Here is an 18,178-nt window from a genome sequence, read left to right as displayed (position 1 = left end):
CCCACAGTAGGAGAGGTGGCTTCTAATTACTCATAATTAGCCAGCCTGATTAGTCCTGTCACAGGGCATTGTCTCCTCTCAGCTCTTTCTTTCGTGTTTTGAGGACATTTCTCTGGAAAGGAGGGGACCCTCCTGCAGTGTCCAGGGAGGAGAAGACACCAAGGAGCATGACTGGCAGAGGCAGAGCGGCTTTCTGTGACAGCAGAGACACGTATGTCTCTGAACCTGCTGCAGCCCTAGGCCCCCAGGCCCGGGGCACAGGGAACATAGGTCCTTGTTATTGTAGCAACCTGGCTCAGTCCCTGAGGGACACGTGTGCCCCAACACCCCTCCCTCAGATACCCACACGCATTGCTCCCCACCTTCTTTAAATCTGGTCAAGTGTCCTTGGCCACCTTGCATGAACTAGCACCCCACCACTCCGCTCCCCTTAACCCCAGATTCATACACAGTGCTTGGGCATAGATTTTGGAGTCAGACTACTGAGTTTAAATCCCGGCTCTGCCAGTAAGACAAGTTCTTTAACCTTTGGTGCCTCACACTTGCTCAGTGTGGGGAAACGGAGATAAGACGACAAAAGTATACACACACTCGCGCCAGGGCTTGGCCCACCGTGAGCACAGCGCCGCGTCCGCTAGTCATCATTTGCTGTTTTTCCTCACAGCAAGTATCCCTCCGTGACATGCTGCATGGTGTCAGTCTGTCTGTCTAAGGTCTGTGTCCCCTTATGGAATGCATGCTGCTTGAGGACAGGGCCTTTCCGTGCTCATTCTCCATCTCCAGGACTTGGAGCAGCTGGAGAGAGAATGGACCCTACCTTTCCTCTCCCCAGACCCTCTCTGCACTCCAGAAGTTGCCATATGAAGAGAATAAAAATGCAGCTTTCTCAGGCCAGCAGGTGGCACGGTGGCGAAGGCGCTAGATCCCACTTGTTGGGCTCCACATTTCAAGTCCCAGACCCAGTAGCTGGAAACGCATGCCACGTACGTGTGCATGTGTGCCCAAAATTCCCAAGAGGAGAAGAGATTGCAGCGTGGTCGCCACCCCCCCACCGGAATGATTTCTCACTTTCCCCCTCTCTCTGTTTCTGTCCATCTCACATGCTCTATGCAACATTCTTTAAAAGATGCAGCTTCCCGGGACCAGCAGTTAGCGTAATGGCTATGTCGCTGGACTCCCACATAGTCTACCGCAGTTTGAGTCCCAGACCTGGTGGCTTAAACTCACACCAGGCACATGTGCGTGCATGCCCAAGATCCCCAGAAGAGAATGGAGGAGAAGGGATTGCCACGTGGCCATCCCCCCTGGGGGGTGATTTCTCGCTTTTTGTCTCTCTGTCTCTCTCTGTCTTTCTAGCGAGCACACGCGCCCTATAGCAAAAACCTCTCAAAAAAAAAAAAAAAAAAGATGCAGCTTCCTCATCTCTGTCATCCTCTACCCCGTCACCCAGATTCATGGCCACAGACTCCATCTACAGAGTCACAAGTCTCCTCTAAAATGCTGTCATCAAATTCTAGAATACAACAAGATGGTCTGAGACTCAAGTCTAGGATCTATGGATTCCTAGAATGGACTGTAGGACTTGGAAGATCTTAGAATGAAACTCTGGAACCTTCTAATGCATCTGAAAATTGCTGATAGGACCTAGGAATCTTGGAAAGGAAGCCCAGGTTTTCAGAATAGTCTCTTGGAATGAGATCATTAGGAGACTCTGGTGAGACCCGCTGGCTCTCTTTCATTGGTGCTCCCCACCCCCGTGCCCCAGCCGTGAGGGAAAGGCAAGTGGTGCTGGCGTGTGCTTGAGCCCAGGGCAGGGCGAGGGGCCAGGGCGCGGTGGGAAAGGGCTCCCCTGCGCCGGTTGCTAGGCACTGGCCGAGCCAGGGAAGGAGAGGACAATAGGCCCGGCCTGGCCGAGGTAGGTAGCGCTGAGTGTTGCATCCTAATCAGGATGCCAGGCGAGGAAGGTGGGGAGGGCTCCGAGGTGGCAGTGGCATGCAGGGAGGCGGGCATGGCCAGCCCTAATCCCATTACAGCTGCTCGTCCAGCTGCCAGTGCTGGCATGGCACCAGGCCCTGACTGTGCCTCCTCCTCCTCCAGCTACAGGCTCAGGCCACAAAAGGCTTTGGATTCAGAAGGCACCCCACCTCACTCTGAAGTCGACGCCAGGGCAGGAGTGGGATTGTGCTGGCTGTGATCTCGTTTGTAATTTTGTGTTGCCTTCGTTTCCTCAATTATAAAATGTAAAGAAGAATGGCAGCTATTATTGTTGTGAAGATGACCGGTGTTTATACAAGGTCTAGGATGGTATCTGATGAGCAGTAGCTGTTACTTCTGCCACACTGCCACTACTGTGTCACTACCACCACCATCATTACTGATCCCCACAGGCCTGGCGTTCAGTGGCATTCCATAAGTATCTGAAGTAGAACGGCCTCAACTGCGTGTAGCCAACAGCATCTCACTCCCACCTCCAGGCAATGGGACAGAGGGTGAGAACTCTGTTAAGTGAAAACCTCCAAGGTCACATTGGTTGGGGACACCCAAGCAAGGCAGGTAGGAGGGGGTTCTTGCCCTCACCTCAGTCAAGTAAGAGCCACTTGAAGATATTCACTTGGAGCCCTAGCAAGATCCCCCTGAAAGTGGGTGACTCAGAGGCATGCCCCAGCATGAGGTGTAGGAAGAACAATGCACGCTGTCGTGGGGAAAGTGCTAGAAGAAGGTAGTAAGAAATGGAGTGGGAAGGTGAATGTGGCCAGATTATGAAAAGTTGTGGATTCTGTGCCAAGAGATGGAATTTGTTCATGGGGGATGCAGAGCCAGGAGAGGGTTTAATTCGGGATGTTAAGCAGGATCACCTGGCTGTAGGCTTGGCATTGTATTAGAGCAGGGAGACCAGCTGGGAACCTACTGCAACAGTCCTAAGGCTGAACTGAACCGAAGCAATGGCAGCAGATAGAAAAGGGTGGGGCTGGATCTGAGAAGTAACGATAAATGAATGGGAATTATTTTTGAAAACTACAAGAGAAAGGACTCATAGGAGAGTTTTGTTACTGTCATTAATCAATTTTAAAATGGGAGGGGGGAATGAAACCCTCAGGAGAAAGAAGATATTGAACCACTGTCAGTTAACACTTTAGCCTGAATTAGCTGATTCATTCATAGAAAAGTTGTAATTTAGTTCAGGCAGGATTCTAAAGAATGGGCACTGGCTAGGGAGAGGGAAAAGGAAAAGGTAGCACCAGGAGAATGAGAAACCTAGGTAGGGATGAACTGAACACCTACTAGGAGGAGGTAATACAGGCAGAGATGAGAAGGGATGTCAGAAAGCCAGCTGTGGACTGGAAGTCTGGAGGTCTGAGTTCAAGCCTTTGGCCCTTCTATAACCTACCAGTCTTAGGATTCTGGCAACTTACAACTTCTCAGAGTCTTTTTTTTTTTTTTTTTTTTTGAGAGGTTTTTGCTACAGGGTGCATGCACTCGCCAGAAAGACAGAGACAGAGAGACAGAAAGTGAGAAATCACCCCAGGGGGGATGGGGGATGGCTACGCTGCAATCCCTTCTCTTCCATTCTCTTGGGTTCTTGGGCACACACATGCACACATGCCCAGCATGAGTTTAAGCCACTGGGCAGGGTCTCAAATCATGGGCAACTACTTGGGAGTCCAATGACATAGCCATTATGCCAACTGCTGGTCCCAGTCAAAGACTTTTTCTAAAAGTTAACCTTTCACTAAAACACAGGCATCCCATCAGCTGCCTGTCTTGTTAAAGCTGTCTTCTTTAAACTTCTCAAGACTTAGTTTAGTTTCTCCTGAGGAAAACTTGATGTATTTTGATGGATTCAAGAAAGAAGGGCAAGAGAAAAGCAGAGAGAGCTAGTGTAGCCAAGTGTCATGTTTACCAGAACTCACTTTCTTGACCTCGGTGTCCCCATCTGTCTAATGGGAGTAACAGTAGCTCTTCTCACCATTAACAAAGGACCCAGAAGATACCCCCATGCCTCTACACTTTATTAAGCAAAGTGGCTGTAGTCTTCCTTCTTGTTGCCACTCACTAGCTGTGATCTTGGGGAGGGGAGAGGTTGTTTGTTTTATTTTTCCTTTTTTTATTTTTCACCAGAGGGCATGTACTCACTGGAGGAAAATAGAGAAAAAGAGAGTACTCCTCATGGGGCATAGTCACACTGTAATCCCTTCCCTAGTTCTTCTTTTTGTGATTTTGGGCATACATGCACATGCCCCAAGTGTGTTTCTCAAGCTATCAGGTCTGAGACTCGAACGATGAGGTCAGCCTTGTGGGATCCAGCCACCTTAATCACCATGGCATGGGCTGTTCCAGATCCTCTTTTCTTTCTTTCTTCCTTTCTTTCTTTTTTCCAATACTTGCTTTTCCTTTATTCATGACAGAGCACATGACTATGCTTATGAGAATGAGGGAGACATGATCATCCTCCACTGGGGCTGGCCATGCCATGATCCCCTTCCTCCAGTACCCCAGACCATCCAATCCTCCACTACTAGATCTTGAGCACTAGTGCACACCTGGCATGTTTCAGGCTGAACACGCCAGGCATTTGGACTGTGGTCACTATGTGGAATCAACCTTCTCTTGAGCAGCACATTACCACTGCACTCTGGAGTCAGCCTACTGGCTATGATCTTGTTTTTAATTTTGCGTTGCCTTAGTTTCCCCAATTATAAAATGTGAAGAATAATGGCAGATAGAATTGTTGTGAAGATTACTGATGTTTATACAATGTCTAGGATGGTGTCTGATAAGCAGTAATTATTACTACTGTCACTACTCTGTCACTACCACCACCATCATTATGGATTCTCACAGACCTGGCATTCAGTGGCATTCTGTAAGTATTTGCTAAAGTAGACTGCTTGCCATAGTTTGGATGTCATGTCCTCCAAAAATGCATGTGTCGAGACTCAGTTGTATTATAAAGATATTAAGTGAAACTTAATCCCCTCATGGTGTCCTAGGGTAGACATTTAGGTGTGATAAGGTCATTAGGCTGAGGCCCCTATGCCTGGGTTCTGGTAGGTTTAAAGAGAGGAAAGAAGACCAGAATAGGCAAAGACCACAGATAGCTGTCTTGCTCAAGATGCTGCCCTCTGCCATTTTGGACCTTCCCCATGGCCACAATCATGAGTCAAATAAACCTTTGTTATTTTATAAATTCACCCAGTCATAGGTATTTTTGTAAGAAATACGATAACAGACTCAGACACTGCTTATATAAATGTGCAATGCTACCCAGGTAGGCAAGCATAGATTCCAGACTTCCCATGTTCACTGTTCTTGTTCCTCAGAATCTCAATCTTCTCAACAGTCTAACAGGCCCAGAAAAGGCCCTTTCAAGAATAGAACTCAATAAAGAAAATTGAATTAAAGTAGCTCCCAGTTCCCTCCCCTCTAAAGTTGGACACAATGCCAAGAACCCTGAATAACTCTTTCTGGCAGCCTTGACCCATGATGACCAGATCGAGAATTCAATGCCAGTTGATTCAAGAAGGACGTCTCCCAGGAGGTCCAGACCCATACACCCAACAGCACCTCTTTGAGCCCAACGGCTTCATAAACACCTTCAGCCCAGCATTTCCAAAAGTAAACATAGGGATCTTGGTCAACTCTGCACCCTCCCCCATATCCTGTCTCCATAAATAGTACCACATTCATCTCCTTGGTAAGTCAGAAAACTGGGAGTCACACTGCTTCAGGCCTCATGATTCACATGGGCAATGAACCGTTAGGGAGGATTTCCTGTGGACCAAGCACAGTGCCGGGGACTAGGGCAGCAATGATCTCTGCCCTCCTACACTATAAATAGGGTACACAGCATTTAAGGAATGACCAATCACATAAGTAATACAATTCACCCTGTAATATTGAAATGAAGAATAGGGTTCTACAAGCCTATGGATGGGGACAACCTGATTTCATCCAGTCAGGGGAATCTTTCTGAGAATATATGAAGAACTCAAGTGAAGGAGGCTGAAGGTGGTGGGGGAGGATGTTGTGAGTAAGAGATAAGACCTCGTACCTATTTGTGTGTCTCCACAATGTCAGACTTTTGCATAGCAAACAGTCAGGTTGAGGGATGAGAACAACTCCTGCTAGGTCATCAGCCTGAACAGTCTTTGGAGTTGAAAAGCCAGCTGTGGGTACCCAGATGACCCAAGTGTCTATCGAGGTCACGCCAACAGCCAGTCCAACCCATTCCTGGAGATCCCACAAAAGGCTGGGGACAGGCTGAGGCCAGGTTGGAGGCAGCAAGTCGCTGGCAGTCTCAAGTACCAAGGTCCAAGTCTCTCAGAAAGTGGCCGGGAGCAATGTGCTCTGATAGTGATGCCAGGAGGAGCAAATGGCAAATGGCAAAGCCATTAGGGCTCTTCTGATGCCCTAAAGTGGACAGAGTCACTTAGATTACCACAGGTGTACGAGATTAGCACATGGTGAGTCTGTCTGTTCCTGTTCAGGTGGACCAGCATGTCTGGAGACATCAGGTTTTGGCATTCCCATTACACCCTGTCAGTCTGACAGACAAAGTGAGGAGGAGGGATGGGCATGTCACACTTTTTACTGCTCAAGGCAATCTTGTCACGGAATCCATCCAGTATAACATAGAACTCTCTATGGGATGGGAGGTAGGGCAGGTGTTGATGGTGGGAACAGAAGCAAAATCCATGAATTTAGAGGTTGGCACCATGTACTCAGCCCACTAGACTCAGACCATTGTGGCTGGAGGACAGACAGCAGGGAGAAACTTGATTTGAGGTCAAAGGGCCAGGTCAAATCATGAGGGTCTTAGGGGCCCATCAGGGCTTGGAGATTTATCCTCAGAGCAGTGGGAAACGGATGCAAAAATGATCAGGTCACATTTTCATTTTTAAATTTCACCCAGAATGTAAAGAAAAAAATCAGATGAAGGGTGCAGGGAAGCCAGTTAGGAAGCTTGTTGAGTAGATGAGGCAAGAGATTATGGTTTAGACTAAAGAAATGGTGGAAGACATCAAGCAAGATGGAGGAACTGGAGACCATTTTAGGAGATAAAACCAACAGGACTACATTTCCCAGAGTCCCATGCAGCCAGGTGTGAGCACATGACTAAATTCAGGCCCATAGAATGTGAGGAGGAGTGATGTGAACAACATCCAGCTTGTGCTGAAGGGAGGGACATGGCCTTTCCCTTCGCTTTCCCCTTCTCACTGTCTTGAATGAAGACATGGTGGCAGAACTAGAGCAACCTACTTGGCAAAGAGAAGAAAGCTACTTCTGAAGGAGAGCAAAATCATGAGATTTAAAAGGAGCCTCACCCATGGTGATTTTGGAACTGGTATGCAGCTGTGAATAGCCTCCTCAAACTTTTAATGAGAACGAGGCCAACTTCTGTTTTTTACATGGGCCTTGCTATTTATTTCAGGTCTCTCTGTTACAACTGCTGGATCAAATCTTCACAGAGTGATGGATTAGACTCAAAGAATATGGAAGGGGTAAGGCTGGCTGGCTCAAAGCTTTACCCCAGGCTTCTACCACTGGAAGTTGGTGGTTGTGTTCACTGAGACAACGAACTCTGGGGAGAGAAATGGGCTTCAAGGCAGAGTGAGGTGGGAGTTTTACAGATTATAAAGTTGACCTAAGTTGTATTTGAGGTTCCCTAGGGGAAACACAAGAAGAGATGATAAAGGAGCAGGTGGGAAGATAAGCAGAGAGAATGGAGTTGAAAGACAATGTGATCAGAGGATGAACCAGTGATTCTCAACTCTGACAGCACAGGAGTATTTACAAATTCTGATAACTGGGCCCAACCCCTAATATTCTAATTTTTCGGGTCTGGGTTGGTGGGGCCTGGGAACAGCATTTTCTTTTTTTGGGGGGTGGGGGTGGGTGAGAGATTTTTGCCATAGGGCTTGTGTGCTCGCCAGACAGAGAGATACAGAGAGACAGAAAGTGAGAAATCACCCCCCCCCCAGGAGGGATAGCCACGCCGCAATCCCTTCTCCTCCATTCTCCTCTTGGGATCTTGGGCATGCACGCACACGCACCCAGCATGAGTTTTAAGCCACCAGGTCCGGGACTCGAACCGTGGTTGACTACATGGGAGTCCAGAGACATAGCCATTACACCAACTGCTGTTCCCATGGGAACAGCATTTTCTATAAAGCCCCAGGTTAGTCTAACATGCAGCCGGGGATGAAAACCACTGGCATGGAGGGTAGCTGAAAGCACAGGCATAGATTAGACTGCCTGGGTGGGGAGCATCAGTGATCGAGGACTCCATCTTCAAGTCCTGTTGATTGCAGCCCCTCCTGGGCCTTGCGGGGAGATAAGGAAGAGCGGATGACACATAGCAAGTGTCCAGCCATCCCCATCACAGTGCTTCTGTGGAACTTGGCAAGGCAGTAGGAAGCACAGCAGTCTTCTTGGATGTGACTGGGCTTTGGAGTGACAACACTGGTTCTGCTCGCCCCACCCCCATCCCCGGCTGCCTTCTGGCCTTACAGCTGACCCGGCCACAGACTGCCAGAGTGGGCTCCGCTGGCTTTGCCTGACCAGGGCAAGTCCATGAGTCTATCACTGCAGCCAACTGCCCCATTTGCAAGTCCAGGTCAATCTATACCACAAGCACACCGGTGGACACTAGGGGGTGTCTATCATTTATTTTCTTTATTATCGCCCACTTTGTTTTATTTTTCTGGTTCAGCTACTCATCTGTAAAATGAGATAGCTATGTGCAACCCTACCAAGACAGTTAAGCTTTTCTGTGATACGAGCACATTATGTAACAATAAGAATTTATGAAGTACCATTCATTGACCCTGGCTTGGCTAGTTTCCAGGTTGGGTAGAAAGAAGAGTGTGAGAAGGAAGGGAGAGAGATTAAGGGGGCCTACAAAGTACCTGCCACTCTTATGGAGCTTTAAAAAGAATGTGTCAAACACAAGCAAAAACCTAGAAAGGGGAAAAAAAAAAAAAAAAACTCCTGTAATGTTTGGCTCAGGCAGAGGCCATAGTTTATAAGGGCAGAGGTCAGTTGGAATGGGAGGGTACAAAAAGTCCTACTAGAAGGATGTCCCAAAGGGTTATTCAGGATTGAGTGTCATCACTGCCACTCTGATTATAGGCCACTGGGCAAGTAACTAAGTGCCCCTCCTTCCTGAGTCTATTTCTTCATCCACAACTTACTTAGCTTGATACCTAGAACACAGTGGTAGTCAACAGTAAATATTAGCTACTCTCCACAAACGGAGTTTTACCACGTTCAGAGGTTGTGAGCAAGCATGCAAAAGGCCTAACTTAGACTAGGTGGTCTCCCTTCTTCCTTTAAGTTTAACCAAGTACAACCTCAGTGCTGCTCAAGTGTGGACTCTGACAACTTTCCAAGCTTTATGACAGTGAGATTTCTGGCAATATTAACTGCTGACAAGGGAGAGGGCTTTGGGAACCAGAGCTGGGGTGACTATCCATAAGGGTGAGAAGTTGGTTCTTTGCCTGAGCAGCTAGGATCAGAGGTGACAGGTTAGGTACAGGGCTAGGAAGAACTTGTTGACCCAAGGGAAGGTCTAGAGAGAATAATGTCCACAGTACGTGGTTAGGGTTGGTGTCCACTGAGTCAGTAAGAATAGGAAGGCAAAGGAAGCACTACTAGAATATGTTCTTGGATGGGTGGTACCATGACCTGAATGTGTCCTCCCAACTCAACTTATGTTGAAACTTACTCTCCAATGCGATAGTATAAATAGGTGGGACTTTTAGGGGATGACAGAGTCATGAGCACAGAGTCATGAGCACTCCACTCTCACGAATGGGATTAATGGGATTAGTGACTTTATGAAAGAGATGGAAGGGAGTCTACTAGATCTTTTTGTCCTTCTTCTTGCCATGTGAAGATGCACCAACAATATGCCATCTTGGAAGCAGAAAGCAAGCTTTCATCAGACAGTGAACCATACAGTGTCTTGACTGGGACTTCCCAGTCTCCAGAACCATGAGCAACTCTATTTAAATTACCCAGTTGCTGGCATTTTTTATAGCAATGGGCTAAGACAGATGAGCTAATGCGTAGATGCATGGATGAATGAATGGAATCCCAGATCCCATGTACCCTTGCTGGGACTAGACAGCTTACCAGACTTGGAAATGTGGAGGCTGAGCTTCTGTATACTGGCTCTTCAGTATATCTTCCCTATATTTTCCACTGTTGCTGCTCCACTGAGACCAAGATGTCTGGTCTTGTCCTGTGGGAGTTGTTCTCCCCATGCCTGAACAGTGGCTACCATCCAGAGCCCTGAGTTAGAGGATTTTCCCCAGGACCAGCTTCACCCTGAGCTCCCAATGCCCCCACAGGTCCATGTATGCAGGCCCAGGTAACTTGAAGGATTCTTCCAGGTGCCCTACAGAGTCCCTATCTTTACTTCCTCAGTTGGATGCCCAAACTAAGGTCATGTCTTCTGCATTCTGTTGCCTCCCACAAGGAAGTTGCCTCCTTCCTGCCCCAGCACCTGACCTACCTTCTTAGCAGCTGGGTCTCTACCTTTGTGTGCAGAGTCCAGCTATGACATTGAAGTGCTCTTGCTAGGTCATGGGAGTTCTCAGAGAAGGCAGCCTGAGCCAGTGTCCCTGCAGCCCCTTGGTGGTACAGGCACTTCCAAACATCTTGACAGTAAGCTTGTTTGCTGGGGTACAGCCTGAGCCTGGTCTCTGAGCCGGGGATGTCCTTGGGAGGCAGGTTCAGTCTGGTTGGGGGTCCTTGGCACTAGGAGGTAAGGCTCCTAAAAGTTGTGCCACATGGATGGAGCTCCACTAACATTTGTTGAAAAAAAAATGATACCTGCAAGGGGACTACAACAACATCCAACCCAACTCCCCTCATTTGGTAGAACAAGTGACAGAGTCACAGAGAGCTGGGACTAGACTGTACGATGGCTGGCTCCCTCTCACCCCACTGAGAGCTATTAGTTCATTACACTCAGACTCACAAAGGTTGGCTGGACTCACTGGCTTCTCCTATGGCAGGACATGCTCTTCCTCAGCTGGCCATCAACAAATCCACCCAGAGGTGTTAGCCTCTGACAATGTGCTGAGCTTGTCTCCTGCCAAGGTAACCCTGAGGCTACCTTCCCAGCCCCAAAAGTATGAACTGTGGGTAGCAGAATCTCAGACAGAAGCCCTCCTTCTTAACACTACCCCCACTGGCCAGGCCCCGTGGGTGCGAGCAGTGACCAGAGGAGCCCAGACACTCCACAGAAGCTGAAGCACTCAGATTGCAAAATGCAATGATGCAATGATTTTCTTACTCTACTTGGAGGCTTTAATTTCCTGTGTTTGCCCCCAAAGGGCTTTTTCATTGACAAAGCACTTGGTTCTGTGGGCAGTGCGGTTGAAGAAAAGCTGCTGATGGAGAGATTAGCGACTGGGGACAAATGAGCTGGTAGGCTGGGATGGCAGCTCTGATGAGAGGTGGGAGAGCTCAAACCAAGCCAGGGCTGAGGCAGCAGGGGTCCCAGAACAGCCAGGAGTGGGCAGAGTAAGAACAGAAGCCAGGTTGACCCACACCAGCTGTCAGGTGCCAAGCCAGAAACAAACTCTCCCGAGAACAGATTCCTGAAAACAGATTTTGCAGATCAGCTGAGACAGACGGCAGGACCTAAGGATGGAGGGGAGGGGGGGCAAGTTGGAAGCTTCTATAGCCAGTGTCAGGACATAAGAAACTCAGATCAGAGTTTCTACCCACCTCTTCTCATGTGTCTTGAACCTCAAACTGTATCAGAATCCAGAGCAGAACTTGTGGGGTGGAGGGAGGGGGACTGTGGCAGAGAGGAGAAACTTCTTCCATAGGTGAAGACAACAAGAGTGCAAGACAACTTCCAAAATGTGTGGGAACATGAAACTACAGGACGAGTTTATTTTGGTGCAAAAATATTTTTTAGATCCATGCAGTTTTTTCATTATATGTGTTTCCATGAACTTTCTGAAGACTCCTTGAAATCTGAGGAGACAGTGTTGATAGGTCTAAGATTGGGTAGAGGGGGCAAAAGTCATTTTTTGCCTTCAACCACAAGAAGGGTGTATGTGTGAGGAGGTCTGCTTAGCTTAGCCACAAGGAAGCACTTTGGGGACCAGCAGATGGCGTAATGGTTATGTTGTTAGACTCCCATGTAGTCGACTATGGTTCGAGTCCTAGGCCCAGCAGCTTTAAACTCACATCGGGCACGTGCATGTGCATGCTCAAAATCCTGAGAGGAGAATAGGGGAGAAGGAATTGCAGCGTGGCCATCCCCCTAGGAGATGATTTCCCACTTTATATCTGTCTCTCCCTGTCTCCACGGTGAGCGCATACACCCTACAGCAAAAAAATTCTCTCTCTGAAAAACAAAAAGAGAAGTGTTTTGAAGCAGTTAGGGTTACAGTGAGACCTGAGGAAGGATTTCCTGGCTGCAGAATGAGTGAACTGCCCAGGCTGCCCTGCCCACACTTCAGGGAACTTCCTCTTGACTTAACTGGAGCTACTTGAAACAGCTCTTCCACCTCTTCTCCAGAACCAGGGAGGCCTAGCTCCAGGGCCTCAGCATGAAGGTGGCCAGCTTGCAGGGTTCAGGCCTGGAATGAGCCCAGCTCCCCACATACACTACTTGGACCAATGAGTTCTTCTGTCATCTTGCTCCAACCCAACAGAAGCTCACAGGCATTGAGGTGAGCCTGAAAATGGACACTGTCCTCCTTCTTAAGACACCATCTCCTGCTGCATTTTCCTCTTGCCTCACCAGCTCCCCTCTCTCTCTGCCTCCCATAGCAGGCCCTTTTCCATGGCTCACCTTCCAAGTACTGGTGTGCGCCAGAGTGCCACTCTGAGCTACCTGCTCTCCTGTCTACACTCTCCCTAGGTAACGGCTTTGCTCCTGCCATGGCTTTAATGCCAGCTGTATGCTGTATGCTGCAGCCTCCCTAGTGTCTATCTCCAGTCCTGAGGTCTCCCTGCAAATCCAGCTGGCTCCTCAATGTCCCCACGGTCACTCCCACAGCAAATCCCATGCAGCCCCATAGATCCTGAACCTCTCTTCTCTCTTCTCTCTGTCTCTACCATTTCCATCGTAGCCAAGCTACCATCCTCAGAGGAGGTGATAAAGTACCCCAACTTTGGAGCCAGCATGACACTCACTCCCTGTCTGGCCTTGGGGCTAGTTACTTAACCTCTCTGAGCCACAACCTGCTCACGTGTAAAGGATAACAACAACATGACCCTTATGAGGTTGTTGTGAAAATTAAGTGATGGATGTAAAACAGAAGAGTGCTTGACGTGGAAACCGATACAATCAACATTATTGCTGTCTAATTAGTTCGGTCCAATAGAAACATACTGTGATCCATGAAGGGGAGTCACGTACGAAATTGAAAATTTTCTAGTAGCCACATATAAAAAAAAAAGAATTCAGTGAAATTAATTTTATATATTTAACTACCATCTCCAAAATATTATCATGTCGGGATATAATCAGCACGTGAAAAGTGTGTCTGAGGTGTTTTACATTCCCTCTTTAGGCCAAGCCTGAAATCCCGTGTGTGGTCTCCACCCACATCTTCATCCGAACTAGCCACAGTGCAGGTGTGCAAAGCCACATGCAGCCTGTGGCTACTGCGCTGGCCAGCACAGGTCCGAGTTGTCCTCCCTTCATCCTCCATAGCAGTTTCTCAGCCTCCGCCCCATTGACATTCTGGACAAATGCTGGAGACAGACATCCAAATCAGAGTGTATAAAGAAAAAGCTGGAGCTGGAAGTTCAGTGACCCTGGGTCATTTGAGAAAAACAAGGGCCTTGGGGACACCAGAATTTAGCCGAGTTTCTCAACCTCAGCCCCATTGGCGTTTGGGGAAGATGGCTCCTCCGTGGGTGGGGAGTGATCCTGTGCACTGCAGGACGTTCAGCAGCATGCCTGGACTCAACCTCCAACCTGGCAGCAGTGTCCCCACCCCGTCAACATGGCCGAATAGCCCACAGGGAAAGGCAGTTGCAGGGGGCGTCATGCCTGGTTGATGATCACTGCCCTCTGCTGTGTCAGTCCCTCTGATGGCTTCTCACTGAACTGAGGCAAAGTCTGCACACTCCTCACGGTGGATGGCAGAGTCCCGAATCCCAGCCTTTGCCTGCCGAGTGCAACCTCTGTCCTCCACACTCACCAGCTCTGATCCTCCTGGCCTCCCTGCTCAGTCCAGAACAGGCCAAGTTCACTCCCTTGGCAGGGTCTTTGCCCAGCTGTTCCCTGAACTTGCACACCTCTCCCCAGATCCTCACTCTGCTGATTCCCTCCATCAATCAGGTTTGGACTTAAAGCTCAGCGGGTCTTACCAGACACCTCCTCCCACAAGTCTAACATCGTCCTTCATTTACTGTCTCTGCCTGTGGTTGAAGTCTCTGCATACTCCTTGATCTCCTCCTAGATGGCTACGATCTGTCTCTTTGCTCTGAAACACACGTGCCAGGACCACAGGAACTCTGTCTATCTGGATATCAGTCTCTTCCCAGCGTCTGAAAGCATGCCAGGAACAGGGCAGGTGCTCTCCGTATTTGCTCAAGGAACCAATGCCCTTTCTGTTCTGGCCTCCAGTCTCAGACTCAAGGTCAACAAAGCCTCCCCATGCAACTGTGCCAGGAACCTCCCTTGATTTTCCAGTATTTGGTCAAAGAGTCACTGCCTTTCCAATTTCTGCTTGGCAGGCTGCTATGTACGACAATCCAGGTTCTGTTTCATGCAATGACATCCTGCAGAGGCGTGAGTGACTGAAACCCACGCCCTCAGGACTGTGTATGCCAAGAGAGGGCATCTTTTTCTAATTCACACAAAGGGGCCATGGGGGTGACAGCAGCCTTGCTCTCTGGCTGCCCAGTCCCAAAGGAGGTCCCCCTGCAGCCATGGTCCCTGCTGGTGCACAGGCCTACCTGGGTGAGGGATGCCTAGACTTCTGGGAATCTGCTGGAGGTGGGGTGGCATTCCCCACCCTCATTCTGTGGGCGAAGGGAGCTGTCCCCTCCTCACTCAGCTGTTCACAGGCAGAAGATGTGGTCCCCGGGATTCTCTCCTCCCTCTGGCCTCTCTCCAGACAGGGATGGTATGGAGACCTTATTGCAGGAAGGGCCGTGCTCTGAGAATTTCCCTGCCAACAGAGCCTGCAAACCCCAGGAGCAGCAGAAGGATAGGCTACAGGAGAAAAGCTAGCCTAGGAGGGGAATCCACACAGCACAGGGTAGGAGGAACAGGTGACTTCCGGATCTTGAGGCAAAGTCCTGGAGATATCTGTTAATAAATGCCCTCCAGATTTGCACCCTCCAAAGTCCTCCAGGGGCTGTTTGGACAGCTGCCCATAGGCCATTAGCAATCCAGAGGCCATCCATTGGCAGGTCTCTGGCACCTTGACAGGCTCTTGTCTTAGGCCCTTAGTCTGGAGGGCTCAAGCTCTGTCCTTCCCCTTTGATAAGAGTGGAAACTGAGGCTCAGGGTTGTGAAGCTCCAGAGAGAGTGTTCTAGAAAACAGGGGTCACCGCAAAGGCAGTGCAGGGAGGTTGAGGTGGGAAGGGGCAGCCACGACCTCTAAGCTACTTTCCCAGGCCCCTTGGCCCCTGCACCCCACTCCTCCCCACTCAGCCTTTGTGTGACTTGCTCCCTGCGACAGCTGGGGAGGCTGGGCCTCACCCTGGCTCCTGCCATCAGCCATCTCTGTGTGGCACTAAAGATCTGTGCCGGAGCCAGGCCCCGGCAGCAAGCTTGGCAGGCAGCTCCGCGTTGCCGGGGAGACCATGGCGGAGGAAAGCTACTCCGTAAGACTAGCCAGGGCCAGATGGCTGGTGGTCCCTGAGGGGTTTCTCTGGGGGCCACAGCCTCTTACACATACTACTGGGGCCCACAGGCATCTACCATGTGGGCAAGGACACCGAGGTGCACAGGGGTGGGGGCCCTGATGCACTGGCACCCTGAGGATGACCAGTGAGGCACCAAGGATGGAGCCAGGGGCCCTGCTTCCCCGGCCTGCACCCCAGTGGCCTCCAGGACATGTGTCAGAGGAGTATAAGGTCTCTGTGGCCAGGTCTCTCAGGCCCCCACCAGGTCCTTTCAGGAAACCTAAGACTTTATCAAAGGGAGGAGCCAGAGCTAGGTGGCCCAGGGTCTGAAGATCCCAGCTCTGGTGCATAGGAAGTGAGTGAGGTGGGGGCACCCCAGGTCTGGTACACAAGAAGTGGGTGAGCAAACACTGAGAGATGGAAGCTGGGTCTGAGCGGGGCCAGGGACGGGGCGTTGGGATTGAGGGCAGGACCTATGGCCAGAGAACCTGGGACCGGCTGGGCCTTGGAGACAGGAAGTTCACTCCTCCAGTGCACACAGAAGGCAATCAGTGCGTTGGATGGGCAAGGCGGCAAGCCCCTTGGGAAAGCTGTCTCTGGCCTGGTCTCTGCCTGGGGTCCACTAAAGCCTGACTGCAGGCGTGGGGACTCCTTCAGACCTCCAGAGTCCCACCCTCAGGAGTGAACCTAGTATCTCAGGACAGATGTGGCAGTTGGCTGAAACTCGAACATGGCCATTCCTCAGACCCGCTAGGTTCAGGGTGTAAACCTTCCAGCCAAGTACTTAGAAAGGCTGAGCAGGCCCAGGCCTGGGTCCTGGCCCTCAGATCGGAAGGGAAGAGCCCTAGAGCTGGTGGTGTTTCTGCCCCTGCCCTCCCCCCGCCACACACACACACACACACACACACACAGTGAAAAGCGCATCCTTGGTACTGCACAATATGGAGGAGCTAGGGGCCTGGGTGGGGACTGGGGAGGGTGGGGGCCATCAGTAGGGAAATAGGGCAGCTATGGAGGTATTCCAGAGAAATGGAGGGAGAGGCCCACCCCTCTCTGGATCTGCATTACTCAGGCAGCTCCAGGCACCTTCCTGATGAGTGTCTTCTGGTGGCGCAGGGGACAGCCTGATGCTCTTCAGCCCTGCCTTGGGCATCAATTAAACGGGAGAGGAGCCGGCGGGCTCTCAGGGTTCACGTAACCGAGCCACGCGGCTGCCCAGCCCGGGCGCAAACGGAAATCCCCACCTGCTCGAGGTTGTCACTGGCAGCGTCTGCTCCTGAGAGCTGGGAGCTGCTGCAGCCGGCCGCCCGCCCCCACACCCGCCTGCTGCCTGAGCTGTCAGCCTGACTCCCAAACAGGCTGATTATCCCCATCTGGGGAAAACAAAACATGTCAGCCGCCTTGCCTGAGAAGAGGCCTGTCTCCTTAGTGAGGCGTAATCTGAGCAAAACTCCTGCTCTCATCTGCAATCGGAAGTGAATGCCGCCAGGCCTCGCTTTTCTTAGCCCGACTTTCTGCCAACATCACCTCCTCTGAGAAGCCTTCAGGGCCTCAGCTGGACCTGACTCAGGCTCACTGCAGGCCGCCCTGCACTTCCCAGAGCCTGCGGTGAGTTTTCAGTCAATACTCCCTTCTGGGGCGCTAGGGCTGTGGTCGGAATTCCCAAATTGGACTGGGCTTACTATTGGCCGCTCTGTGGGGATCTGGGAAATGACTGGGGGCTAGAGGACTCCTGGGCTCTTCCAGGGAGGATCTCGCTCTGGTCAGATGGTGACCTGAGTAAGCTGTTCGAGATACATTTCAGCTAGGGACCAGCAGTTAGCGTAGTGGCTTAAACTCATGCTGGGCGTGTGTGCGTGCATGCCCAAGATCCCAAAAGGAGAATGGAGAAGAAGGGATTGCGGCGTGGCCATCCCCCCGGGGGGTGATTTCTCGCTCTCTGTCTCTCTCTGTCTTTCTGGTGAGCACAGGTGCCCTATAGCAAAACTTCTCAAAAAAGGTCGCATAAAGAAAAACTTTCAAAAAAAAAAAAAAAAAAAAGATACATTTGAGCTGCAGATCAGCCTTCCTGAGTCTGGGAAGAAAACTTTACGACTAAGACCTTTGTTTCCCTCAGGATCTGCCCCGTCTTTGCTGGAGTTCCCTCTGCAGGGCCACCCTTCCAACTGGCTGACATGTCTGCAATGCTTCCGCCTCAGCTAACCTTCTAACCGTGCCCCCAAATAAAGCGAAACAAAACCAACCCCAACCCTCCCAGCTAAAGGTGCCCTCACCTCCCGGGCGAGCCTCTCATACCTCCACCGCCAGGCATGGTGTTCATCTGAGGGTGTGCCAAGCA

General features: G+C 50.4%; 1 protein-coding gene across 1 annotated transcript in view; it reads right to left on the bottom strand.

Annotated features, from left to right (window-relative positions):
- ADCYAP1R1 (ADCYAP receptor type I) overlaps positions 1-18,178 on the bottom strand; it is an 82,173-nt gene that overhangs the window by 63,320 nt on the left and 675 nt on the right. The window lies entirely within an intron of this gene.

This window comes from Tupaia chinensis, unplaced genomic scaffold (genome assembly GCF_000334495.1).
Source record: "Tupaia chinensis unplaced genomic scaffold, TupChi_1.0 Scaffold000170_1, whole genome shotgun sequence".
NCBI lineage: Eukaryota > Metazoa > Chordata > Mammalia > Scandentia > Tupaiidae > Tupaia > Tupaia belangeri.
This window is presented reverse-complemented; position numbering and strand designations above follow the sequence as displayed.